Here is a 7,500-nt window from a genome sequence, read left to right as displayed (position 1 = left end):
GGGAGGAGGTAATGTAATCCAATCAGGAGAGGGAGGAGGTAATGTAATCCAATCAGGAGATGGAGGAGGTAATATAGTCAGAACAGGAGAGGGAGGAGGTAATGTAATCCAATCAGGAGATTGTGGAGGTGATGTAGTCCAATCAGGAGAGGGAGGAGGTAATGTCGTCCAATCAGGAGAGGGGGGAGGTAATGTAGTCCAATCAGGAGAGGGAGGAGGTAATGTAGTCCAATCAGGAGAGAGAGGAGGTAATGTAATCCAATCAGGAGAGGGAGGAGGTAATGTAATCCAACCAGGAAAGGGAGGAGGTAATGTAATCCAATCAGGAGATTGTGGAGGTGATGTCGTCCAATCAGGAGAGGGATGAGTTAATGTCGTCCAATCAGGAGAGGGAGGAGGTAATGTAGTCCAATCAGGAGAGGGAGGAGGCAATGTAGTCCAATCAGAGAGGGAGGAGGTAATGTAGTCCAATCAGAGAGGGATGAGGTAATGTAGTCCAATCAGAGAGGGAGGAGGTAATGTAGTCCAATCAGAGAGGGAGGAGGTAATGTAGTCCAATCAGAGAGGGAGGAGGTAATGTAGTCCAATCAGAGAGGGGGGAGGTAATGTAATCCAATCAGGAGAGCGAGGAGGTAATGCAGTCAGATTAGGACCACATCAGGAGGCCCAGAGAGAGCTTCCATCTCTAGTGTCACGTCCTGACCTTAGTTCATTCTTATGTCTCTATTTTGGTTTGGTCAGGGCGTGAGTTGGGGTGGGAATTCTATGTTTTTCATTCTGTTTTGTTCCGTGTGTTGTATTTCTATGTGTTTGGCATGGTATGGTTCCCAATCAGAGGCAGCTGTCAATCGTTGTCTCTGATTGAGAACCATACTTAGGCAGCCTGTTCCCACCTGGTGTTTGTGGGTAGTTGCTTTCTGTTTTGTACCCGACGGAGCTGTTTCGGTTGTTCTTGTTTGTTACGTTCTATTTAGTGTTCAGTTCTATTTAATAAATGACGAACACGTACCACGCTGCACCTTGGTCCTCACCTTCTTCCATCAACGGCCGTTACATTATGTTGTCAGCCAGGGTCTCCATGGTAAACGAGTCTGCTCCCACTGTGTGGCATGGAGGGATGCTGCTGCGTATTGAAGAAGCTGTGTTTAACCTGAATGTCCTGAGAAAGTCAAATAGGGTCTGATATCAAAGCACCGGAGAGACTCTTTATGTGAATTTAATGTTTAAAATACGGTCTGATGTGAATTTAATGTGTAAAATACGGTCTGATGTGAATTTAATGTGTAAAATACGGTCTGATGTGAATTTAACGTGTAAAATACGGTCTGATGTGAATTTAATGTGTAAAATACGATCTGATGTGAATTTAATGTGTAAAATACGGTCTGATGTGAATTTAATGTGTAAAATACGATCTGATGTGAATTTAATGTGTAAAATACGATCTGATGTGAATTTAATGTGTAAAATACGGTCTGATGTGAATTTAATGTGTAAAATACGGTCTGATGTGAATTTAACGTGTAAAATACGGTCTGATGTGAATTTAATGTGTAAAATACGGTCTTTATGTGAATTTAATGTTTAAAATACGGTCTGATGTGAATTTAATGTGTAAAATACGGTCTGATGTGAATTGAATGTGTAAAATACGATCTGATGTGAATTTAATGTGTAAAATACGATCTGATGTGAATTTAATGTGTAAAATACGGTCTGATGTGAATTTAATGTGTAAAATACGGTCTGATGTGAATTTAACGTGTAAAATACGGTCTGATGTGAATTTAATGTGTAAAATACGGTCTTTATGTGAATTTAATGTTTAAAATACGGTCTGATGTGAATTTAATGTGTAAAATACGGTCTGATGTGAATTTAATGTGTAAAATACGGTCTGATGTGAATTTAATGTGTAAAATACGATCTGATGTGACTTTAAAGTGTAAAATACGATCTGATGTGAATTTAAAGTGTAAAATACGGTCTGATGTGAATTTAATGTGTAAAATACGGTCTGATGTGAATTTAATGTGTAAAATACGGTCTGATGTGAATTTAATGTGTAAAATACGGTCTGATGTGAATTTAACGTGTAAAATACGATCTGATGTGAATTTAATGTGTAAAATACGGTCTGATGTGAATTTAATGTGTAAAATACGATCTGATGTGAATTTAATGTGTAAAATACGGTCTGATGTGAATTTAATGTGTAAAATACGGTCTGATGTGAATTTAAAGTGTAAAATACGGTCTGATGTGAATTTAATGTGTAAAATACGATCTGATGTGAATTTAATGTGTAAAATACGATCTGATGTGAATTTAATGTTTAAAATACGGTCTGATGTGAATTTAATGTGTAAAATACGATCTGATGTGAATTTAATGTGTAAAATACGGTCTGATGTGAATTTAAAGTGTAAAATACGGTCTGATGTGAATTTAATGTGTAAAATACGATCTGATGTGAATTTAATGTGTAAAATACGGTCTGATGTGAATTTAATGTGTAAAATACGATCTGATGTGAATTTAATGTGTAAAATACGGTCTGATGTGAATTTAATGTGTAAAATACGATCTGATGTGAATTTAATGTGTAAAATACGGTCTGATGTGAATTTAATGTTTAAAATACGGTCTTTATGTGAATTTAATGTGTAAAATACGGTCTGATGTGAATTTAATGTTTAAAATACGGTCTTTATGTGAATTTAATGTGTAAAATACGATCTGATGTGAATTTAATGTGTAAAATACGATCTGATGTGAATTTAATGTGTAAAATACGATCTGATGTGAATTTAATGTGTAAAATACCATTTGATGTGAATTTAATGTGTAAAATACGATCTGATGTGAATTTAATGTTTAAAATACGGTCTGATGTGAATTTAATGTGTAAAATACGATCTGATGTGAATTTAAAGTGTAAAATGCGGTCTGATGTGAATTTAAAGTGTAAAATGCGGTCTGATGTGAATTTAATGTGTAAAATACGGTCTGATGTGAATTTAAAGTGTAAAATGCGGTCTGATGTGAATTTAAAGTGTAAAATGAGGTCTGATGTGAATTTAATGTGTAAAATACGGTCTGATGTGAATTTAATGTGTAAAATACGGTCTGATGTGAATTTAAAGTGTAAAATGCGGTCTGATGTGAATTTAATGTGTAAAATACGGTCTGATGTGAATTTCCCGCTGAACACACTCGATAAGATATTTTAGTTACTAAGTTTCATTGAAGCATGAACAAAAAATAAAATCATAAACTGTGTGAAACAGATTATTGTTCTTTATTGTGAATGTTCATTCTCATGTATAACAACAAACACTGCTACTGTTTATGTCATTTTGATCGATCAATCAATCAATCAATCAATCAATCAATCAATCAATCAATCAATCCTTTCAGCGTGGTCAAAGTGCCCAGTTTTAACAGGAGCAGTGTTAGACACCGTATACACCTGTGGCATTTTGATCATCCAGGGAAGAATTGATCTGGGAGAGGATGAAGGGTTCTAGATGGAGGAGGTCAATACTGTTTCAGAGTGTGGGTAGAGCAGAATAACATGGCAGGGCAGGTCACTGTAAGGAATATGCGTGTGTGTTTGTGCATGTTCAATATATATATATATATATATATATATGTTCAATTATGTTATTCCCATTTCAAGAAAAAAAATATGTTTGACTTTGTTGGACATCGCTTATAGCTACAGTATATACACTCGCACAGACACTTTGATTCCTGAAGTCCTGACTCGTTGAATGAATGACTTATCTCAATCAGTTATCTCCATTCTAATGCTACATGCAGGATACAAGCAGGTCCCGCGAGCTATACTATTCAACTCAGGAGAGTGTTGGAGATGATCGACAAGAACACACTCCCGTGTTCCCAAATGGCACACTATTTTCTGTATCGAGCCTTATGAGCCCCGGTCAAAAGTGGTGCACTATATAGAGAATGGGGTGCTATTTTAGACATACCAAAACAAGTCTTATGCTGGGCTTGGAGTCGCAAAGGGGTACCACTATATATGTTAAAACGGTCTGTTTATCCACATCAGGATGATAATACGAAGACGGAAAGCCAGGCAAAGAAGGGTTGAGAAATGTATTCTATTCCCAAACACAGCTGTTTCTCAGCAGGTATTCTATATACAACAACTTATCGCTGAGTTTTCATGTTGACCCCACTGTCCACTAGATAATAACCCCTTCTCTGTCATACAGCGTGTTGACCCCACTGTCCACTAGATAATAACCCCTTCTCTGTCATACAGCGTGTTGACCCCACTGTCCACTAGATAATAACCCCTTCTCTGTCATACAGCGTGTTGACCCCACTGTCCACTAGATAACCCCTTCTCTGTCATACAGCGTGTTGACCCCACTGTCCACTAGATAACCCCTTCTCTGTCATACAGCGTGTTGACCCCACTGTCCACTAGATAATAACCCCTTCTCTGTCATACAGCGTGTTGACCCCACTGTCCTCTAGATAACCCCTTCTCTGTCATACAGCGTGTTGACCCCACTGTCCACTAGATAATAACCCCTTCTCTGTCATACAGCGTGTTGACCCCACTGTCCTCTAGATAACCCCTTCTCTGTCATACAGCGTGTTGACCCCACTGTCCACTAGATAATAACCCCTTCTCTGTCATACAGCATGTTGACCCCACTGTCCACTAGATAATAACCCCTTCTCTGTCATACAGCGTGTTGACCCCACTGTCCACTAGATAATAACCCCTTCTCTGTCATACAGCATGTTGACCCCACTGTCCACTAGATAATAACCCCTTCTCTGTCATACAGCGTGTTGACCCCACTGTCCACTAGATAATAACCCCTTCTCTGTCATACAGCTTGTTGACCCCACTGTCCACTAGATAATAACCCCTTCTCTGTCATACAGCGTGTTGACCCCACTGTCCACTAGATAATAACCCCTTCTCTGTCATACAGCGTGTTGACCCCACTGTCCACTAGATAACCCCTTCTCTGTCATACAGCGTGTTGACCCCACTGTCCACTAGATAATAACCCCTTCTCTGTCATACAGAGTGTTGACCCCACTGTCCACTAGATAACCCCTTCTCTGTCATACAGCGTGTTGACCCCACTGTCCACTAGATAATAACCCCTTCTCTGTCATACAGCGTGTTGACCCCACTGTCCCTCTAGATAACCCCTTCTCTGTCATACAGCGTGTTGACCCCACTGTCCACTAGATAATAATGCCTTCTCTGTCATACAGCGTGTTGACCCCACTGTCCACTAGATAAACCCCTTCTCTGTCATACAGCGTGTTGACCCCACTGTCCACTAGATAATAACCCCTTCTCTGTCATACAGCATGTTGACCCCACTGTCCACTAGATAATAACCCCTTCTCTGTCATACAGCGTGTTGACCCCACTGTCCACTAGCTAATAACCCCTTCTCTGTCATACAGCATGTTGACCCCACTGTCCACTAGATAATAACCCCTTCTCTGTCATACAGCGTGTTGACCCCACTGTCCACTAGATAATAACCCCTTCTCTGTCATACAGCGTGTTGACCCCACTGTCCACTAGATAACCCCTTCTCTGTCATACAGCGTGTTGACCCCACTGTCCACTAGATAATAACCCCTTCTCTGTCATACAGCTTGTTGACCCCACTGTCCACTAGATAATAACCCCTTCTCTGTCATACAGCGTGTTGACCCCACTGTCCACTAGATAATAACCCCTTCTCTGTCATACAGCGTGTTGACCCCACTGTCCACTAGCCAATAACCCCTTCTCTGTCATACAGCATGTTGACCCCACTGTCCACTAGATAATAACCCTTCTCTGTCATACAGCGTGTTGACCCCACTGTCCACTAGATAATAACCCCTTCTCTGTCATACAGCGTGTTGACCCCACTGTCCACTAGATAATAACCCTTCTCTGTCATACAGCGTGTTGACCCCACTGTCCACTAGATAATAACCCCTTCTCTGTCATACAGCGTGTTGACCCCACTGTCCACTAGATAATAACCCTTCTCTGTCATACAGCGTGTTGACCCCACTGTCCACTAGATAATAACCCCTTCTCTGTCATACAGCGTGTTGACCCCACTGTCCACTAGATAATAACCCCTTCTCTGTCATACAGCGTGTTGACCCCACTGTCCACTAGATAATAACCCCTTCTCTGTCATACAGCGTGTTGACCCCACTGTCCACTAGATAACCCCTTCTCTGTCATACAGCGTGTTGACCCCACTGTCCACTAGATAATAACCCCTTCTCTGTCATACAGCGTGTTGACCCCACTGTCCACTAGATAATAACCCCTTCTCTGTCATACAGCGTGTTGACCCCACTGTCCACTAGATAGCCATCCATTCTGTAATATAATAACCCCTTCTCTGTCATACAGCATGTTGACCCCACTGTCCACCAGATAATAACCCCGTATCTCTGTCATACAGCGTGTTGACCCCACTGTCCACTAGATAATAACCCCTTCTCTGTCATACAGCGTGTTGACCCCACTGTCCACTAGATAATAACCCCTTCTCTGTCATACAGCATGTTGACCCCACTGTCCACCAGATAATAACCCCTTCTCTGTCATACAGCATGTTGACCCCACTGTCCACCAGATAATAACCCCGTCTCTGTCATACAGCGTGTTGACCCCACTGTCCACTAGATAATAACCCCTTCTCTGTCATACAGCGTGTTGACCCCACTGTCCACTAGATAACCCTTCACTGTCATACAGTGTGTTGACCCCACTGTCCACTAGATAATAACCCCTTCTCTGTCATACAGCGTGTTGACCCCACTGTCCACTAGATAATAACCCCTTCTCTGTCATACAGCGTGTTGACCCCACTGTCCACTAGATAATAACCCCTTCTCTGTCATACAGCGTGTTGACCCCACTGTCCACTAGATAATAACCCCTTCTCTGTCATACAGCGTGTTGACCCCACTGTCCACTAGATAACCCCTTCTCTGTCATACAGTGTGTTGACCCCACTGTCCACTAGATAATAACCCCTTCTCTGTCATACAGTGTGTTTGACCCCACTGTCCACCAGATAATAACCCTTCTCTGTCATACAGCGTGTTGACCCCACTGTCCACTAGATAATAACCCCCTTCTCTGTCATACAGCATGTTGACCCCACTGTCCACCAGATAATAACCCTTCTCTGTCATACAGCGTGTTGACCCCACTGTCCACTAGATAATAACCCCTTCTCTGTCATACAGCGTGTTGACCCCACTGTCCACTAAATAACCCCTTCTCTGTCATACAGTGTGTTGACCCCACTGTCCACTAGATAATAACCCCTTCTCTGTCATACAGCGTGTTGACCCCACTGTCCACTAGATAACCCCTTCTCTGTCATACAGCGTGTTGACCCCACTGTCCACTAGATAACCCTTTCTCTGTCATACAGCGTGTTGACCCCACTGTCCACTAGATAATAA

Source organism: Oncorhynchus keta, chromosome 7 (assembly GCF_023373465.1).
Source record: "Oncorhynchus keta strain PuntledgeMale-10-30-2019 chromosome 7, Oket_V2, whole genome shotgun sequence".
In the NCBI taxonomy this organism is placed as follows: Eukaryota; Metazoa; Chordata; class Actinopteri; order Salmoniformes; family Salmonidae; genus Oncorhynchus; species Oncorhynchus keta.
This window is presented reverse-complemented; position numbering follows the sequence as displayed.